We start from the raw sequence: 21,565 nt of genomic DNA on the forward strand, positions 1-21,565 counted from the left end.
AAGTTCTTTGTCTTCTGCAGCTCCTCTGTCTCTTCAGTCCCCACTCCCCTCCTGCATGTGCCCTTGGTGAGAGTGTTTCTGTGCTTTGAAATGGCTGTCTGTGACAGTACACAAATGATAGAGGGTGTGCAAATGTCAGAGAAAACAGAGCTTGGACTACCATCGTGGCGGTTCATTTTTGACCTTTCGAAAAGGAAATATTACGTCCTTCAGGGCTGGTTATTGGACAGTTCAGAGAGGTTGTTTTTATAAGGAAAGAGAGCAACACTGAGAGCAAAGATGATGATTTAATAACGAGGACTCTTCTGCAGAAAGGGTACGACCATCTGATGAAACTCAGTGCAGCTGACGTTTTTGACCCAAAATCAAAGCTCTCATGTTAATGTGCAGTTATAAAAACCCCAAACTGGAGTCTTAAATAGCAGGATGGCTGGCTTTGTTGGTGAAATCGAACTAGACCAGTGCTCTGGCTTTGAAGGTGCCTTAAAATGGATGGAGGAGGGTGGGGTCAACATTTGCCTTGGCTTCTGCGCGCTTGATGTATTCCAGCTGGATGGAGGCAGGAGGGTGTGGGGAATGGAGGGGGAGACTGAAATGTGTATGATTTGTGAAACCAGGCAACACACACACATGGTGGAAACTATTTTAATGTTGTTGTTGTAATAGATAAATGAGTAATTTAGTAGTTCACAGAGTGGCTTGCTTGTTAAAATTTTAATTTAACTTTTCCAGAAGATTAGAACTACTTCTCACTTATATTAGGTATGTAAGAGTAATGTAGTTAGGGAAGATAGTCTTAAGTTTAGCAGGGTGATTTGTTTTTCCTATTTTTTTTCCTATGGAGAATTATTAGTGCTTTATCCTACCAGGTGGCCCACTTAAAATAGGCCTCATTGAATACAATAAGAATTGAAAAGAATCTGTTTTATAAGGGTCTGCCTGCATATTTAAGCCAGCTGGAATTCATCAAAATTGCTATTCATAAGCCATACATATAGAATTTAAAACAAATGTGGGAAATCTTACAGTTTAATTTGATGGAATGTGCTATTATGGAATAAGTTGATAGAGAAAGTTGGTATTGAAAATGTGTCACTTTATAAATTTATATCTTGCTATAATTGCTTATGGCCCAAGTAATAATATTTAATGAAGTTAAAAATAATATTATAAAATTATAAGATAGGCATTTGTGAAGGACCCAGGGGGGTGAACTTAGTCCACTAAAAGTTTACTTTTTAAAACAGAAATTAACTTATAAAATTGATTAAAGATTTCTTCTAACTAATATCGTCACTATTGGAAAAAAAAACCATTTGGACAAAATTTTAGTTCTCACACCATATGCTGTATCTGATTCTTGAATAGTAAGTCTCTTTGGCCCTGGACACACATTACATTGAGTTGCTGTCTAGAATTTCATGTGCTGCATCTCTTAATTGTTTAAATTGCCTGAGATATGTGAGTGTACTAATAGCAAGCCTATGCATGCTGAGGATCAGGCAGTCAGCTGCTGACATTTTAGGGAGGTGCTAACCCTTAGATCATTCAAGAAGTATTTTTTGAATTTTTTTTTTAATTGGAGGATAATTGCCTTACAAAATTGTGTTGGTTTCTGCCATACAACATGAATCAGCCATAAGTATATGTGTATATATACATGCATACATATATATGTGTGTGTGTGTTGTGTGCTTAGTTGCTCAGTCATGTCTGACTCTTTGCAACCCCATGGACTGTAGCCTGCTAGGCTCCTCTGTCCATGAGGATTCCGTCCAGGCAAGAATGCTGGAGTGGATTGCCGTGCCCTCCTCCAGGAGATCTTCCCAACCCAGGATTGAATCCAGGTCTCCCACACTGCAGGCAGATTCTTTACTGTCTAAGCCACCAGGGAAGCCCATAGATAGATAGAGAGAGAGAGAGAGAGAGAGAGAGAGATCGATCCCCTCCCTCTCACCCAGCCCCATACCCTTCTCTAGGTCATCCCAGAGTGTTGGGCTAGGCTTCCTGTGTTATATAGCAATCAAGAAGCATTTATGATTTGCCTCTTTCATGAGTGATTCACTGATGACTTAAAGGCATTTCTAAAATTCCCCGAAGAAAACACTTGTCCATAGCAGGAGTCATCCATTTGTGTTGTCCTGCTTGGTCAAGTTCTGAGTAATGAAATGTTCAGTTTAATAGAATTTACTGATTCTTTTCGAATAATTATACAATGAGTGATAAAACTCAGATGTTCGAAGCTGCTGCTCCTTAAGGCTACCTCTCAGATAATGCAGAAGGCCCTCCAGTGTCTCCCAGGGCCTGGAGCCCCCATCTGCACTGTGAACACTTGGTATAGCGCTGTGGGGGATCTTTGGGTGCCAGTTAGAGTGTTGGCTGAAGCATGACAAAGATGCAGACACTTACTGTTTTGATTTTTAACTGAAGAGCAGCTACTTTGGAGGGGCTGATGTGTATTGCCCTTATGCCTTAATTCTTGGTTGCTTATGATATGATTAAGTAATAGTTTGTGAAAAAATATAAGGCTAATACTTTTAAAATATGATCATTGTACTGACCATGGACTCTGGCGCAAAAGAGGCTCCTCAAATCACAAATGGCACATCTGCAGGCTATTTTCCTTTCACTTAGAATTTCAGTATAAATGGACAACACTGGAATACAAGCTGTGCTGTCTCCAGAGTATATAGATCTGAAATCTTCAAAAGGAGAATATGAGATTCTTTTTTCCCTCTCATGCTAGGATGCTTGTTCTGCATTGTCCCAAAGGCAGCACACCTGTTTGTTGCCTGCCATATACGTGAGCCAGCTGTAAAATGTGACTCATTTCAGACTCGCAAAGGCTAATTGTTTATTTTGTGAATAGCATTTCATTTTTTATGATACTCACCAAATACTAGAGAGAATGAAGCTTGCTCAATTAATGTTTCTTTAGATGAGCAGGATGCATGGATTCATCTTCCTTCATACCTGCACACATATACATACATACATGTATATTAGAAAGTGTATGGAGCAACTCTACTATTCATTTTCTCAATGCCAGCTAAAGTGATCTGCTTCATCCACCTTTGCTGTTGTTGTTCAGTCATTCAATCATGTCTGACTCTGCGACTCCATGGACTGCAACACGCCAGGCTTCCCTGTCCTTCACCATCTCCTGGAGTTTGCTCAGCACGTCCATAGAATCTGTGATGCCATCCAACCATCTCATCCTCTGTCATGCCCTTCTCCTCTTGCCCTTAGTCTTTCACAGCATCAGGGTCTTTTTCAATGAGTCGACTTTTTGCATCAGGTGGCCACAGTATTGGAGCTTCAGCATTAGTCCTTCCAATGAATAGTCAGGGTTGATTTCCTTTACTTAGAGTTTGGAAGCTACTTCTCTAAACTCTCAGAAAAAAAAAAAAAAAACAAACATCTACAAGAGACACAGAGATTTATATTATAAATGCATTATGGGGCAAAACACCAATGGTTATGTTCTTCCTTGAGCACTTATATGCATTTTGTTATTTCTCCTAAAAAAACACATTTTCCTTTTGTGAGGAGATCATAGTTGCTCAGGAAAAATTTTCCTTCCAGACCCATTACTTATTTTTCCTTTGGAAATGTTTTTCTACTGGCATAGTGATATTGACTTGGAATTCATGGTCTAGGGAAACCTCTCAAAGGAGGAGACAGAATATCCATGAATTCCAAGTCAATGTCTTCCAAAGTAAGACCATAATCTAGGACTCTGAATTAGTTTGGGGGATGTGAACAAATATAACATAGTAACAGGGAGGTTTGGACTATTTTTGTTGTTGTTTTGTTGGTTGGTTCGTTTGTTTGTTGAGTGCAAATATAAATCAGAATATCATTTTCAGAACTGAGCCTTCTAATCTCCATGTTTTGTCCTAGATAGAAGAGGTTTAATTTCTTTCATTAACTTGATACCCTTGCTTGGTGGACATTTCTAGGAATTTAATAAGCATTTAGTTTTTTTTTTTTTGTTACTTTGAGTTTGGTTAAGTATCTTTGATGTTAAATTAGGCAAATTAAAGGTAGAAAAAGCCCTTAAAATATAAAGAATAAAACACTCTAAAAAAAAGCTCTCAAAATTTCTTAAATATGTTGATACACAAATACAAATGAAAACTAAAAGGAATTCTAGGTTCAGAAATGAATACTTCAAAAAATTTTAACTTATAGAGAAACACTACAGGTATGCTCCTCTCTTATGAATCTTTTATTATGTTTAAAAGAGAAATTAACTAGCACCTTACTTAACATCAGTCTTCTTAAAGGATTATTTTATGTCCCCCATGTGGAAATATGAGATGGACTGCCTTGATTGAAGAGGAGGATTTGAAAAGGAGAAATAGAACTGAAACATGCAAAAACATGTTAGAAACATGTCAGATTAAAAATAAGTTTTTACTGAGTTCTAGGAGAAGGCAATGGCACCCCACTCCAGTACTCTTGCCTGGAAAATTCCATGGACGGAGGAGCCTGGTAGGCTGCAGTCCATGGGGTTGCTAGGGGTCGGACACGACTGAGCTACTTCACTTTCACTTTTCACTTTCATGCATTGGAGAAGGAAATGGCAACCCACTCTAGTGTTCTTGCCTGGAGAATCCCAGGGACGGGGGAGCCTGGTGGGCTGCCATCTCTGGGGTCGCACAGAGTCGGACACGACTGAAGCGACCTAGCAGCAGCAGCAGAGGAAATGACAACTCATTCCAGTATTCTTGCCTGGAGGATCCCATGGACATGGGGCCTGGCAGGCTGCAGTCCATGGGGTCACAAAGAGTCGGACACGACTGAAGCAACTTAGCACAGCACAGCATAGTTACATTAAATGCAATGATTTTATACATAGTAGAGGGCTTTGATATTTAAGAAAAGAAAAAGGAAAGAAAATCCAATTTGAACACCTGTTTTAACATTTAAAAAATACTTTGTCTAGTAATTTTCCAACACATTTAGCTAGACAAGTGGATATTGGCAGTCTCATTAGTGGGAAAAGTAGTTACCACCTAGCATACTGATTTTGGTCAGCCATTGGATTCTAGTCATCATTTGCAAAGACAGTGTGCTGAGTCAGATGTCACCAAAATATATTACACTGAAAAACACAGATAGTAAATCCATGCTAATTTGTTTTGCCTCTTGTACAAATCTTCAATTCCTAAATTCCTGTTCTTGGTCATATGTGAGAGAGTATAGGTAGGAACTGAAAATCCATCATGAAACCTGGAAATGTCTTATTAATGATGTGTGTTATAATCTTGGTAGATGAAGGAGCAGACAGTACTTTGTCAGAAGATATATTTCCTCTCTAATATTTAAAATGACTGAAAGAACATTCTTTTTATAATATTTATTTATTCTTGGCTGTGCTGGGTCTTCATTGTGGCTCATGGGCTCTAGAGAAGGGGCTCAGTAGTTGTGGTCCATGGGCTTAGTTGCCCTGCAGAATATGGGATATTCCAGGACAGGGATCAAACCTGTGTCCCCTGCATTGGCAGGTAGATTCTTAATCCCTGGACCACCAGGGAAGTCCCTGAAAGAACATTCTAAGTAGTTTAGGTATAGTCAGCTCAATTGGGTTATTTATTTTCTTTGAATAATGTATATTCTTTCTGTGATTTTCTTGAAGAAGTTTAGTACTTGTATTTCCCTGGGATTTATGGAGAGCCCCTCTGGTTCACTTAATTTATATATAACCCAACAACAGACTGGTTCCAAATAGGAAAAGGAGTACGTCAAGGCTGTATATTGTCACTCTGCTTATCTAACTTATATGCAGAGTACATCATGAGAAACACTGGACTGGAAGAAACACAAGCTGGAATCAAGATTGCTGGGAGAAATATCAATAACCTCAGATATGCAGATGACACCACCCTTATGGCAGAAAGTGAAGAGGAGCTAAAAAGCCTCTTGATGAAAGTGAAAGAGAAGAGTGAAAAAGTTGGCTTAAAGCTCAACATTCAGAAAATGAAGATCATGGCATCTGGTCCCATCACTTCATGGGAAATAGATGGGGAAACAGTGGAAACATTGTCAGACTTTATTTTTGGGGGCTCCAAAATCACTGCAGATGGTGACTGCAGCCATGAAATTAAAAGACGCTTACTCCTTGGAAGGAAAGCTAGGATCAACCTAGAGAGCATATTCAAAACCAGAGACATTAGTTTGCCAACTAAGGTCCGTGTAGTCAAGGCTATAGTTTTTCCAGTAGTCATGTATGGATGTGAGAGCTGGACTGTGAAGAAGGCTGAGCGCCAAAGAATTGATGCTTTTGAACTGTGGTGTTGGAGAAGACTCTTGAGAGTCCCTTGGACTGCAAGGAGATCCAACCAGTGCATTCTGAAGATCAGCCCTGGGATTTCTTTGGAAGGAATGATGCTAAAGCTGAAACTCCAATACTTTGGCCACCTTATGCGAAGAAGTGACTCATTGGAAAAGACTCTGATGCTGGGAGGGATTGGGGGCAGGAGGAGAAGGAGACGACAGAAGATGAGATGGCTGGATGGCATCACGGACTCGATGGACGTGAATCTGAGTGAACTCCGGGAGTTGGTGATGGACGGGGAGGCCTGGTGTGCTGCGATTCATGGGGTCACAAAGAGTCGGACACGACTGAGCGACTGAACTGAACTAAATGAGAATATCATTAAAGTTAAGAGAAAGGAGGAAAACTCATTGGCCTCAAAGTGTTAATTTAGCTCTATGTACATATAAAAATTGTCTGTCTCAATCACTGCAACGCCAACAAACCTTTGGTTCTTTTTTGGCAAATCGGTCTTAAAAGAGAATTGTTAAAAATGCCTACTTTTTTGAACCCCCAACTTTAATCTTAGTTGGGGAAAAATGACAGTTCATTTAAAGGCAAAGAACTTTGATAAGGGAGGTGAAATCTATATTGTATACCCAAATGTATTAACCTTGCCACATACACTCTATAAGGAAGCAAGAATTAATCTGCTGTTTAGAAAACTCACAATGGGTGATAAGACAGGGAACTCTGAAAGATTTGTTGTGCTAATTTTATATTTTTATTTTCTCTTTTATAAAACATGACTCATCTCTAGTTAATGAGAAATAAGAGAATAATGATGTCTTACATCATAGTTTTTTAATATATTTTTCTCATAGTATTTTAGACATCTTTTAGTATGCCCTATGATATTTTACAAAGGAATTAGTTTAACATTGCTCCAAAATTAAAGGGATTCTTTATGTTTTTGTTTTGAAAACATATTGTCATTGAGTATGATTTTAGAAGTTTCATTGTGATGTTTTATTTTGAAATTTAACCTCTTACAGAAGCATTTTTAATAAAAAAGTAGAAATTTATTTCTTTTGCTAGTTTAACATAATGTGGTTATCACACCATACAGTGAAATAATACATATTTGTAGTTATGAGAGTTTAAAATCCTACTCCCTGTTTTAAGCAGATCATCTGGACAAAAACTAAAATGAAAAAGGATATGATTTGTATTCGAAATAAGGGTAATTCAAAAGCTACATATGTATATAGTAATATTTAAAAGATATATAAATATTAGATATCTAATAAGGTTTAGAAAGCTGGAGATATAAAGCAAACTCTAAATGTGAAAACCTGTCTACTTAGAATGAGAAAAATACACTCCAGAAATAGATCCAAATGAAAATCAATGCTTAATTTATAGACTATTTGAAATATAATAATAATAAAAATACTATATAGGAAATACTATAAAATATACTTAGTGTTATATACAGAGAAAAATTAATAACTTTTAAAAGAATTATTATTTAAATAGAAGTAAATAAATTTAAGAGGTTGGAGGAGAGCAACAAAAAAATTCTAAGGAAAGAAATTAATGATTAAAGTAAAAATTAATGAGTTAGAAAATAGTGAAAAAAATGTGACCTTAAACTACATGCAAATTTAATACTTTTGTATCGTCCAAAAGACAGTAAACAGTTAAAAAGCAAATGAAAAATTCATAAAATATTTGCAGCATATATGACATACAAAGTATTAAATTTCCTCAGGTTAAAATTGTTTCTATTCAATTCATTTGAAAGTGAAGTCGCTCAGTCACGTCCAACTCTTTTTGACCCGTGGACTGTAGCCCACCAAGTTCTTCCGTCCATGGGATTCTCCAGGCAACAATACTGGAATGGGTTGACATTTCCTTCTCCAGGGGATCTTCCTGACCCAGGGATCGAACCCAGGTCTCCCACATTGCAGGCAGACGCTTTAACCTCTGCACCACCAGGGAAGCTATTCAATTCATTTAAGACAACAAAAACCAGCCAATCAATCGTTTAAAACCAAAAAATGAAAAGTAAAAAGACTGACAACCAGTTGAAAAAAAGGGTTCACTTCACTAGCAATTCACTACAGGAATTGTAAATTAAAATAACTGTCCCTACCTCACTTTTGAGCTTTCAGATCACAAGAAATGAGAAAGGATGGTCATGATATGTGGTAATGAGGAAGCTGTTCTCCTTATATGTTACATGTGGCTGAGTATCCACATAGCCTTGATGCAGGGTGACCAGTTTGGCATGCATCAGATACCTTGATTATGTGCCAACCTTTGGCCAAACCATCCCACTTCTAAAAATTTATTTTTATCAAATAATTCGATAGTTGTGCAATGGTATTTGTTCAAAAATTATTTGGAAACATTTTTTATGATTACTGATGTTTAAAAAATGCATCAGTATCCATCATAGATAATTGATTAAATAGAATATGGTACATCAATGAAACGCTATAAAGCAAAATTTTCAAAGTAAATATACATATATACACACACATATATAAAGATATAAATATATCAATTGCAATGGAAATTTTCGTGATAAATTAACTGAAAAAAAAAAACACCATAGATAATGTAATGTGATTTTTGCTTAAAAATTTTGTAGGGGATGGGGTTTATATGTAACTATTTGTACATAGAAATTTTGAGAAGATATACACCAAAATGTTAATTGTATGGGCAATTTTAAATTTTGTTCCCATGTCATTTTCTCATTTCCTTGAAGCTGTCTTTTGTGCAATTTTCAAAAAAAGCTTTTAAAATACATAGTAAAATGAAAATAGGAAGATACTTAAATGGAGGATGGTGGGAAAAAAATAAAATATAAAATGATGAAAATAATATTTAGAAGGAGAGATATATTATTATACATAAATGGATTAAACTTCAAAGAAAAATAAAAGAAAATATTAAATAAATAGTGGAAGTTAATCATCTGAGACTACAAACTTAGCATAATAATATAATCTTGTTTATAATTTTTTAAATGAATACACAGATTTTTGTTAACACCTTTTGCTCTACCCTGCCTGTGCAAATATGCTATTTTCCTCACCAAATTACATATTGTTGAAGAGCCATATTATGAGTCTCTGAATGCTCACCGTACCTTGTTGCCTGAGTCTCAATAGTGTCTTTGTTTCAAATGCTCAGATTCCCAAGTATCCAGCCTCCCCATCTTCCTGGACCAATCATTCTTCCTTAAGTTCCAATTTTGTACCTGTCAGCACTATCACCCTCTATGACTATGTTGTGCATAATGTACAAATAATGTATATTATCTAAGGGTTATCAGGGAGCCATTCCATGGTCCAATTTCTGGTCTTTGATCTTCTGCTATTTAAAAAATCTAATTGAGGTTTAAAGATGAAAACATATAATATTGAGCTAATGAAAAGAATTCTATCAGATTTAAATTTGAAAGTTGATTCATTTGCCTTGAATCCATTGATTTATGTAACAAAATGTATATTCTGGAAATCAAAAGGCAGACAACAATTGAAGAACTAGGATCAGAATTATAGTCCCTACTAAGAAGTCTCCCCTTGAAGGGAGGGAAAAAAATCATCCTTTAGATTTCAGAGAGTCATGTTGGCCTTTGAATACTTACTCTGTGTTTGCTTGGCTCCCTACCAGACACCTCCAGTTTGAAAAAGAACTGAAAGGCTTAGAGGTATAAAGTATCTGATTTCTCTGTACCATATTTAAGCACAAAGAGATTAAAGCTGATGACAATGAAAGCCAGTGACTTAATCTGACTCTAAAGAATAAACAGTTTTTTAAAAAGTTAAAATTTGAGAAAACATTTGCAACAACATATGACAAGCAAAGAATTAATATCTTATTTTTACCCAAATTAAAGAGTTTCTTAGAAATCAATAAGACAGTAATAAACATGAAAGAGAGGAGTGGTGTTTAGAACAGAAATGGAGAGCCTACTGAGGCAGTGCAAAGGAGAGATAGTGATAGCTTGGGCTAGGGACAGTAGTGTGATAGTGAGAAGCAGTTAGTTTCAGGATATATCTTGGTGGGAGAGCCATTTAAGATTTACTGATGGATTGGATCTGAAAAGTGAGAGAAAGAGTAAAATAAAAAAGATTATTGGATCTTGGATGATGGGTATGGGTTAGTGCCATTTAATAAGATGAGTAACATAAGGAAAAGAGAAAATGGAGTGGGGCATTTTGTTCTGACCATGTTAAATTTGGGATCCTAGTACATATCACTGTTTAGTCAGGATAGGCTAAGTTATTACTGCTGCAGCAAATACTCCCTAAAATCTGGTGGCTTCAAACTACAAAATGTGTTTCTTGCTCATGCTGTGTGTGCATCTCAGCTGTCTGGGACTTTGCTCCTTGCTATTCCCACTTCAGGACTCAAGCTGATAGGATTGTTGCTGATCACCAATGGCAGAGGAAATAAGTGAAGAGTCACACATGGACTATTAATGTTGCTATCTGAATGTGACATGTAATTTCCATTTTCATTGTCCAAAGCAAGCCACATGGCTACACCTAAATACAAATGGGCAGGGAGTACCATCTTACTGGGTACCTTGGAGGGGAGACCCAAATATTTGAATGTCTGTTTAAATATCCAAACGGAGATGTCTTTTAGGCAGTTAAATATGTAAATCCACGTTCAGAGGAGAGGCCTACAGACAGAGATTTGGAAGTTGTTAGATATTGTATTTAAAATCTTGGCACCCAAGGAGAAAGTATAGAAACGAAAGGAGGAGAACTGAGGACAGAATTATGTATTCTTTAGAAATACAATTAGAAGAAACCAATATAAGTGACTGAGAAAGGACATTTGTGTGTGTGTATATCTTTATATATGTTTATAAGAGCATAGAGGAAGGTGTAGGAAATGAGTTTGAAGAAAAGTTAAGAATTATTTTTAACTTCTTTAGCCAGCTATATGTTAGTTTGCTATTGCACTCATTATTACCTTTATAAACTTAGAAATATAGTAAGAAAAACTTTTATACAGAAAGTGTATGGAAGGAAATCAGGGAGTGGGCATGAACTTTTAAGAAGACTGAGCAGGTGAGTATGAGGCAGTTGGTAGGAAGCTAGAAGAAGGCCATGTGAGCATATGCATGAACCCAGTTGGTAATGATAATTACTACATTGAAGCCATATGCTTGCACATTAAAAATTAAGTGTTCTGAGTGGACAGAGCAGTTTGGCAAGTATCTCAGAACAAAACTTAAAATGAGTCACTCAGGACTCTTGATTTTTTTAAGAAATGATAAAAAGAACTATCATATTTTAACTTAAAATTGTGTTCTTTCTCATAAGTATTTGCATTTTGTTTGTCTTAACTTGATACATGTTATTTTAGTCCAGAATTAGGAATGTACTTCCCTTAATTATTGGAATATGCAGAATCAAGTAAAAGATCTAAAATGAAAAGAATATTTTAAAATAAGGATTTAGAAGATCAGTTCAGTTCAGTCGCTCAGTCGTGTCCAACTCTTTGCGACCTGATGAATTGCAGCACGCCAGGCCTCCCTGTCCATCACCTACTCCCGGAGTTCACTCAGACTCATGTCCATTGAGTCAGCGATGGCATCCAGCCATCTCATCTTCTGTCGTCCCCTTCTCCTCCTGCCCCCAATCCCTCCCAGTATCAGAGTCTTTTCCAATGAGTCAGCTCTTCACATGAGGTGGCCAAAATATTGGAGTTTCAGCTTTAGCATCATTCCTTCCAGAGAACACCCAGCACTGATCTCATTTAGAATGGACTGGTTGGATCTCCTTGCAATCCAAAGGACTCTCAAGAGTCTTCTCCAACACCACAATTCAAAAGCATCAATTCTTCAGTGTTCAGCTTTTTTCACAGTCCAGCTCTCACATCCATACATGACTACTGGAAAAGCCATAGCCTTGACTAGACAGACCTTTGTTGGAAAAGTAATGTCTCTGCTTTTCAATATGCTATCTATGTTGGTCATAACTTTCCTTCCAAGGAGTAAGTGTCTTTTAATTTCATGGCTGCAGTGAACATCTGCAGTGATTTTGGAGCCCCAGAAATAAAGTCTGACACTGTTTCTACTGTTTCCCCATCTATTTCCCATGAAGTGATGAGACTAGATGCCATGATCTTCATTTTCTGAATGTTGAGCTTTAAGCCAGCTTTTTCACTCTCCTCTTTCACTTTCATCAAGAGTCTCTTTAGTTCCTCTTCACTTTCTGCCATAAGGGTGGTGTCATCTGCATATCTGAGGTTATTAATATTTCTCCCGGCAATCTTGATTCCAGCTTGTGCTTCATCCAGCCCAGCGTTTCTCATGATGTACTCTGCATATAAGTTAAATAAGCAGGGTGAGAATATGCAGTCTTGACATACTGCTTTCCTATTTGGAACCAGTCTGTTGTTCCATGTCCAGTTCTAACTGTTGCTTCCTGACCTGCATATAGGTTTCTCAAGAGGCAGGTCAGGTGGTCTGGTATTCCCATCTCTTTCAGATTTTCCACAGTTTATTGTGATCCACACAGTCAAAGGCTTTGTCATAGTCAGTGAAGCAGAAATACATGTTTCTCTGGAACTCTCTTGCTTTTTCGATGATCCAGCGGATGTTGGCAATTTGATCTCTGGTTCCTCTGCCTTTTTCTAAAACCAGCTTGGATATCTGGAAGTTCACGGTTCACATATTGCTGAAGCCTGGCTTGGAGAATTTTGAGCATTACTTTACTAGCGTGTGAGATGAGTGCAATTGTATGGTAGTTTGAGCATTCTTTGGCATTGCCTTTCTTTGGGATTGGAATGTAAACTGACCTTTTCCAGTCCTGTGGCCACTGCTGGGTTTTCCAAATTTGCTGGCATATTGAGTACAGCACTTTCACAGCATCATCTTTCAGGATTTGAAACAGCTCAACTGGAATTCCATCACCTCCACTAGCTTTGTTTCTAGTGATGCTTTCTAAGGCCCGCTTGACTTCACATTCCAGGATGTCTGGCTCTAGGTGAGTGATCACACCATCGTGATTATCTGGGTCATGAAGATCTTTTTTGTACAGTTCTTCTGTGTATTCTTGCCACCTTTTCTTAATATCTCCTGCTTCTGTTAGGTCCATACCATTTCTCTCCTTTATCGAGCCCATCTTTGCATGAAATGTTGCCTTGGTATCTCTAATTTTCTTGAAGAGATCTCTAGTCTTTCCCATTCTGTTGTTTTCCTCGATTTCTTTGCATTGATTGCCAAGGAAGGCTTTCTTATCTCTCCTTGCTATTCTTTGGAACTCTGCATTCAGATGCTTATATCTTTCCTTTTCTCCTTTGCTTTTCGCCTCTCTTCTTTTCACAGCTATTTGTAAGGCCTCCCCAGACAGCCGTTTTGCTTTTATGCATTTCTTTTCCATGGTGATGATCTTGATCCCTGTCTCCTGTACAACGTCACAAACCTCAGTCCATAGTTCATCAGGCACTCTATCTATCAGATCTAGGCCCTTAAATCTATTTCTCACTTCCACTGTATAATCATAAGGGATTTGATTTAGATCATACCTGAATGGTCTAGTGGTTTTCCGTACTTTCTTCAATTTAAGTCTGAATTTGGCAATAAGGAGTTCACGATCTGAGCCACAGTCAGCTCCTGCTCTTGTTTTTGTTGACTGTATAGAACTTCTCCATCTTTGGCTGCAAAGAATATAATCAATCTGATTTCAGTGTTGACTATCTGGTGACATCCATGTGTAGAGTCTTCTCTTGTGTTGTTGGAAGAGGGTGTTTGCTATGACCAGTGCATTTTCTTGGCAAAACTCTATTAGTCTTTGCCCTGCTTCATTCCGTGTTCCAAGGCCAAATTTGCCTGTTACTCCAGGTGTTTCTTGACTTCCTACTTTTGCATTCCAGTCCCCTATAATGAAAAGGACATCTTTTTGGGGTGTTAGTTCTAAAAGGTCTTGTAGGTCTTTATAGAACTGTTAAACTTCAGCTTCTTCAGCGTTACTGGTTGGGGCATACACTTGGATTACTGTGATATTTAATGGTTTGCCTTGGAAATGAACAGAGATCATTCTGTCATTTTTGAGATTGCGTCCAAGTACTGTATTTTGGACCCTTTTGTTGACCATGATGGCAACTCCATTTCTTCTGAGGGATTTAGAAGATATATTCCATTATATGCCAGCAAATAGAATCAGTCCTAAAATAGAAAAGGCTAGTGTTATTTGGGGATATAGCACAAAATGAAACACTAAAGACCAACTTGACAAAATGACAACACACATTCTTCAGCAAAAATTTTTACTACTGACCACTTTTTAATTGAAGAAAGTATCTAATTTGGAGATTTTCATTTTCCTCTTTGAAATAATTCACCATTAGTTCCATAAATTTTCTCATTTTATGTCATGGCTTCAAAGAGAATTAGTGACACTTCAAGGAATTGGGGATAAAAATAACAATTTGATACAAAGAACAAAATAGAACTTTTAAAAAAGGATCAGTTTGTCGAAATCTTTATATCATTGTATTTTACCTCAAGTTAGAAATTGGAAATAAGTATTGTTTCCACTTAGATCAGTCATTCTCAACTAGGGGTGATTTTGTGCCCTAGGGACGTTTAACAGTCTGGAGACATTTGGACTGGGGAGATACTGAAATTTATTGTGTGGAAGTCAATATCCTAGTATTTACAAGATAGTCTCTACAAAGAGGGCCTCCCTGGTGGTTCAGTGGTAAAGAATCTGCCTGCCAGTAAAGGAGACATGGGTTTGTTCCCTGGGTTGGGTAGATCCCCTGGAGAAGGAAATGGCAACCTACTCTAGTATTCTTGTCTGGAAAATCCCATAGCCAGCTGCAGTCCATGGGTCTCAAAGAGTCAGACATGACTTAGTGACTAAACAACACCTCCACGATAAAGAATTAGTCATATGTGTTGATAGTATTGAAGTTGATAAACTCTGACCTGGCTTGAAATAAGTATGTAAGATCCTCTCATACCCAATTTAGCCTATGAAGATTTGACCTATGACCTTCATTAATCAAGCCAAATTCACCTAAAATTGGTTAAAGAACTGGAATCTGTTCAACTACAAACTCTGGTATAGAAGCAGTTTACACCTACCATTATGCTTCAGCAGTATCTGCTTAATTTGAAAAATATTCCCTGCCCTTTGAATTGATGAATTGCCTTTAAAAGTATGACAATACTATAGAGATTTTCAAATTTGGGCTTGTATCCTTGGACAAGTGGTTCGAGGTCAAGAACTGTGAGTGTTACAGAGAATTGCCTTCACCAACACTTTTTTGTGAACATATGTCTTTCATTAAATAAGAAAAGCCCAATTTTTATAAATTTGGGAAGCTTTTATGTGCTTCCACTAAAAGCCTATTTCAAAACTGGAATTCCATGAAAACAGAAAAAAAAGTTAAAATGTTTCTATATTTGAGCATTAGAATGAGACATAAAAAGAGACTCAGTAAAATGCAGTTAAAACCTGAGCATTTATCAAGAAAAACTTTTCTAATGTTCCAACTTAAGCGTATTCTTTCCTTTCCATGTGGTCCAACAATTCAACTCATGGATTGTCAAGCAGAGACTTTTTCTGAGTAAGGTATGGAATGTATTGTCTGCCAATAAAGTTATTTTTAAGTCACTGTAAGATGGCCAAGACATCAAGACCCAAAGATAAAGCCACCCACATCAGTTTGCTCAGCCCAAATAAAGGCTGAGTTTGTCGAGCATTGAAGCATAACTTTGATGCTTTGATTTTCTTAAAATGTGACAAAATTACTGAAATCAGTTATAGAAGCCAAGTTTTATGAAGGCTATTAACAATATTACATTTCCAATTCATGTGAAGTGTGGAGAAGGGTTATAGTTATGATGAATTACAGAAGTATAAAATTTATGGAATTATGGATTTGTAGAATGCAAATATCACATCAGAGAGTAGCAAACATCTAAATTTCAACTTGGATTCTATAGAATGGCATGGTGGTTGTGGCCCAGGAATAGGTCTTTAACGAAGACAGTGTATTATTACAACTGCTCAACAAGTAGAATAGCCTCCCAAATAGTGAAAAAGCAGTATTTAAATTTTAAAGTACCAGACAGAACATTAGGCACAAATTTAGCAGAACAGCATTTTGTACATTGGTTAATTTGTGTGACATTCTACTGTGTGTTATTGGTTTATCTGTTTATTGTCTGTCTTCTTAACTATACTTTAGACTCTGTGAAGACACGATCCTCTCTGAGGTTTTGTTAACTTACTATATACCCCTAGAACATGGGACATAATAGGTAGTGAATAAATATTTGTGTAATGATTCAATGAATGAATATAAATGATGGAAGAAGCAAGTGACAAAACTGTGACCTTAGACATAGGTTTAAGGGAGGAAGTGGATGAAGTGTGAAAGCCGAGATGGGTGGGATGGGGAGGAGGTCCAAGAGGGAGGGATATATTTATACCTATAGCTTATTCACTTTGTTTTATAGCAGAAACTAGTTCAACACTGTAAAGCAATTATATGCCAATTAAAAGAATTTTTTTAAAAAAGTAGGTGAAAATGCAGTGGAAGGAAAAAGTAAGACTAGATAGGAAAGGTGTTGACACTGAGACAGAGTAGCTTCCAAAACTTCTAGCCACTAGCTTGATCACCATGATTCATTCACCTAAAATTACTGTAACAGTTCTCCCTTGTACATTAAAATTTTTACATTGCCGGGATGTTTACACACCTCATTCTTCAGGGCTAGGCATAATAAAATGCTAATGAAATACATTTTAGGTTTTTTTTCCAGTATGTATCAGTTAAATCTGATTGTGCTTTATTCCCAGTTCTATTAACATATTTTGTTCCCTGGGGGAAAATCTATTTATATCTTAATTTTTCTCAAATTAGGGATCATAGCATTACTATAAAAAGGAAAACCCTCAGAATCATTTCATTTTTTGTCCATTCTTTCAGCACTCCCAGGTCAGAGGATGGCCCTTCTTTTTGACAAAGTCATCTCTTCTACTTATATTTAGGGCTTTGCTTTATCAGTTATTTCCATATCTTGGATTTTGATTCTCTATCCAACTGGCTTTTTCATAGATAGGTGTAGAGATATTAACAGATAGAGATATCTATGTCTTTGTCTACAGATGTGTAGACTTTTCTTTCTTCTACTTGGTTTCCCATTCCAAAACTGTATATTTCCTGCTTTCCCTTCACCCATACGTGTCTTTAAATTAGCTCATTTCATCCTCACAATTCTGTAACACAGTGATTCTCAGCGGGGGGCATTTGGTGATGTCTGGAGACATTTGTGACTATCACTACTGGGTTGAGGGGTGCTACTGGCATCTAGTGGGTAGAGACCAGGGTTTCTACTACACATGCTATAAGGCACACGACAGCCCTCTAGAACAAGAATTATTGTGCTTAAAATGTCAATAGTACTGCTGTTGAGAATGCCTACTGTAAAGAAAACAGCATCTTCTCCAGTCTAGAGATAAAGACCATTAGACTTAGTCAATTTTCTAACTAGCCAAAGATCACATATCTAATAAGTGAAGGAGTCAGGATTTAACTCAGACTCAGTTTTGAATTTAAAGTTCTTAAACTTCCTAATGCACATACTCAATTTCAATGTAATTTTGATTATTGTATGTAAATTTAGAGTAATCATCTTAGTGCATGATTCCTCATATTCATGTCTGATTATTTCCTTAGGGTAGATTTGCGAAAGTAGAATTGGTGTCAAAGAGAATGAATAGTTATTTTTTATTACTTTCCTCAAAGCTAGAGTAATTCACATTCCTAACAACTCACCTAACGTGCAATGAATATTACCATTTTCTTTTACCTTCATATTTAATCCATGCCAGTTTGATCATCCTCCTTTCCCTTAAAAAAAAAAAAAAACCCATCTGCTCAAATAATTTCCTTTAACTGCAAATTTATTGACCCTCCTGATTAGAAGAACAAAGACATGCAGAGTTTTAAGCTCCTGTGTGAGCTGAAATCCAGCTCTGCCACTTAATAGCCGGGTGACTTTGTGTAAGTTTACTCAGAGCCTCTCTCATTTGTTAAGTGGAGCTCAATGACATTCTCCACCTCACAGTGACCAAATGAGATAATAATATTTGTGATATATGTAGAACAGTACCAGGAACAAAGTCAGTTCTCAAAAGGTCTTGGCTGTCTTCAGTATTGTGTTTTGTGCTCACATGGTCTTTTCAGCTTTGTTAAGGTGCTGTGACCCTGAACCCAGTGGTTGCACTGACTCTCAATATCATCCTCTTTCTCCAAATATTACCCCTTTTCTGAGATTGCTGTTGTTCAGTCACTCGGTTGTGTCCCACTCTTTGTGACCCTATGGACTGCAGCACACCAGGTTTCCCTGTCTTTCACCATCTCCTGGAGCTTACTCAAACGCATGTCCATTGAATCAGGGATGCCATATAACCATCTCGTCCTCTGCCGCTCCCTTCCCCTCTTGGCCTGTAGTCTTTTCCAGCATCAGGGTCTTTTCTAATAACTCTGTTCTTCACAGCAGGTGGCCAAAGAACTGAAGCTTCAACTTCAACATCAGTCCCCCCAATGAGTATTCACTGATTTCCTTTAGAATTGTCTGATTTGATCTCCTTGTAGTCCAAAGGACTCTCAAGAGTCTTCAGTGCCACAGTTTAAAAGCATCAATTCTTTGGCGCTCAGCCTTCTTTATGGTCCAGCTCTCGCATCCATATCTGACTGCTGGAAAAACCATGGCTTCCATTATACAGATCTTTGTCGGCAAAGGGATGTCTCTGCTTTTTAATAAGCTAGCTTTTCTTCCAAGGAGCAAGTGTCTTTTCATTTAATGACTGAAGTCACCATCCACAGTCATCTTGGAGCCCAAGAAAATAAACTCTATCACAGTTTCCATTTTTTTTCCCCTATATATTTGCCATGAAGTGATGGGGCTGGATGCCATGATCTTAGTTTTTTTAATGGTCCATTTTAAGCCAGCTTTTTCACTCTCCTCTTTGACCTTCATCAATAGGCTCTTTAGTTCCTCTTCATTTTCTACCCTGTGGGTGCTGTCATCTGCATATCTGAGATTATTGATATTTCTCCCTGCAGTCCTGATTTTCTGATATTACTATTTACCAAAGGCTTACTGTTTGCTAACTCCCTGAAAAGCATCAATTGAGCTACTGTTGCTGAGCTAGTGGTTGGCTTTTACCTTCAGAATTTGTTCATAGCCACATCTTTGCTCCAGGTATTCTCATATGCTCAGCTATAAACCATCTCCATCTAAGTATTATAGATTATCCTTCAGTAGTTCTCTCCTTTTATATTTTCTTACATGAAAGTTCTATATAGCAGTATTTCCCAAAGTATTTTCAGCCTATTTAAAGGAAAAGAAAGTGTTTTGATGATCAAAATATGTTTGGATTACTTTATATCCTTTTCTCTCTCGTGAAAAACAAAGTATATTAGCTTTTTTCTTAAAAAAGTTGAGTCTTGCAATAAAGAAACATGTAAATATCTTTGACCGTAATTCTTGAACTTGTTTTTATCAAATACTCCCCACCCATTTTTAAAACACTTGTCATCATTTTGTAGCATCAGTATTTGGTGGGGAACCCACTTGCCAAACAGGCAGCAGGACTGGGAGCAGCCTCTAACTTAGAGTTTCTCAGCATGGTCCATCTGACCTGCTCAGACATACTCAGTTCATTTCAGTCTCTCAGTTGTGTCTGACTCTTTGTGACCCCAGGGACTGCAGCTCACCAGGCATCCTTGTCCATCACCAACTCCCAGAGCCTGCTCAAACTCATCCATCGAGTCGGTGATGCCATCCAACCATCTCATCCTTGGTCATCCCCTTCTCCTCTTGCCTTCAATCTTTCCCAGAATTGGGGTCTTTTCTAATGAGTCAGTTCTTCACATCAGGTGGCCAAAGTATTGGAGTTTCAGCTTTAGCATCAGTCCTTCTAATGAATATTCAGAACTGATTTCCTTTAGGATTGACTGGTTCAATCTCCTTGCAGTTCAAGGGACTCTCAAGAATCTTCTCCAAGACCATAGTTCAAAAGCATCAGTTCTTCAGCGCTTAGCTTTCTTTATGGTCCAGCTCTCACATCCATACATTTCTACTGGAAAAACCACAGCTTGGACTAGATGGACCATTGTCAGCAAAGTAATGTCTCTGCTTTTTAATATGCTGTCTAGGTTGGTCACAACTTTTCTTCCAAGGAGCAAGCGTCTTTTAATTTCATGGCTGCAGTCACCATCTGCAGTGATTTTGGAGCCCAAGAAAATAAAGTCCCTTTGCCATACCCCAGGTTGTAAAATCTGTTATGGGTCCTAGAACTTTCATAACAGTGCAATTGGTATAATTGTTCTCCAGTTTGTGAGTCATCTGCTTGGTGGCTCTATGGTGGGGCTAATGGCGACCTCCTCCAAGAGGACTTTTGCCACATGCTGTGCCTCCCAGGTCTGCTGGAGCCAGAGCCCCTGTCCCCACAGCAGGACACTGCTGGCCCGTGCCTCCGTGCCTCCGCAGGAGACACTCAAACCACAAAGGCAGGTCTGACTCAGTCTCTGTGGGATCTCTGGGTCCTAGTGCACATGAGGTTTTATTTGAGCCTTCCAAACATCTCTGGCAGGTACAGGGTTTGATTCTAAATGCAACTTTGCTCCTCCTACCATCTTGTTGGGGCTTCTCCTTTGCCCTTGGACGTGGGCTATATTTTTTTGGTGGGATCCAACATTCTCCTGTCGATGGTTGTTCAGCAACTAGTTGCAGTTTTGGAGTTCTCGCAGGGGAAAGTAAGTGCACATCCTTCTATTCTGCCATCTTTATTTTATTTTCAGACATACTCAAGTTTCTTATTACAAATGCAAACTCCTGAGTCACTCCTAGGTCTTCTCAATTTTAATATTTGAAGATGGCACCTGGGAATACACATTTTAAATAAAGCTACCAGAATAATTTACAACCCCTTACACCTATAGGTACCAAGAGCAGCTATAGTGTAAGATGCAAACACTATTAATATTTCCCTTCTATCATATTGAGGAAGATTTTTACACCCATAACCTTTGATTTTATTGTGAGATACATTGACAAAACATTAAGAAGTATCCCCTAAACTCAGGTTTACCAGAAATTCAGATTTCTCATCACACCCCATCCCAATTCCCTGTCAGCTGTGAGCAATAGCAAGTCATTTTGCCAGTAGCTACAGAGGCTGTGAATGAATTCTGTTCACAGCTCTGAGACTGATGGTGAGGAATCATTATTTTTCCTCA

At 37.7% G+C, this 21,565-nt stretch overlaps 1 protein-coding gene across 6 annotated transcripts in view; it reads left to right on the forward strand.

Annotated features, from left to right (window-relative positions):
• DNM3 (dynamin 3) overlaps positions 1–21,565 on the forward strand; it is a 628,097-nt gene that overhangs the window by 524,143 nt on the left and 82,389 nt on the right. The window lies entirely within an intron of this gene.

The sequence above is a fragment of the Capra hircus genome, chromosome 16 (assembly GCF_001704415.2).
Source record: "Capra hircus breed San Clemente chromosome 16, ASM170441v1, whole genome shotgun sequence".
Classification (NCBI taxonomy): Eukaryota; Metazoa; Chordata; class Mammalia; order Artiodactyla; family Bovidae; genus Capra; species Capra hircus.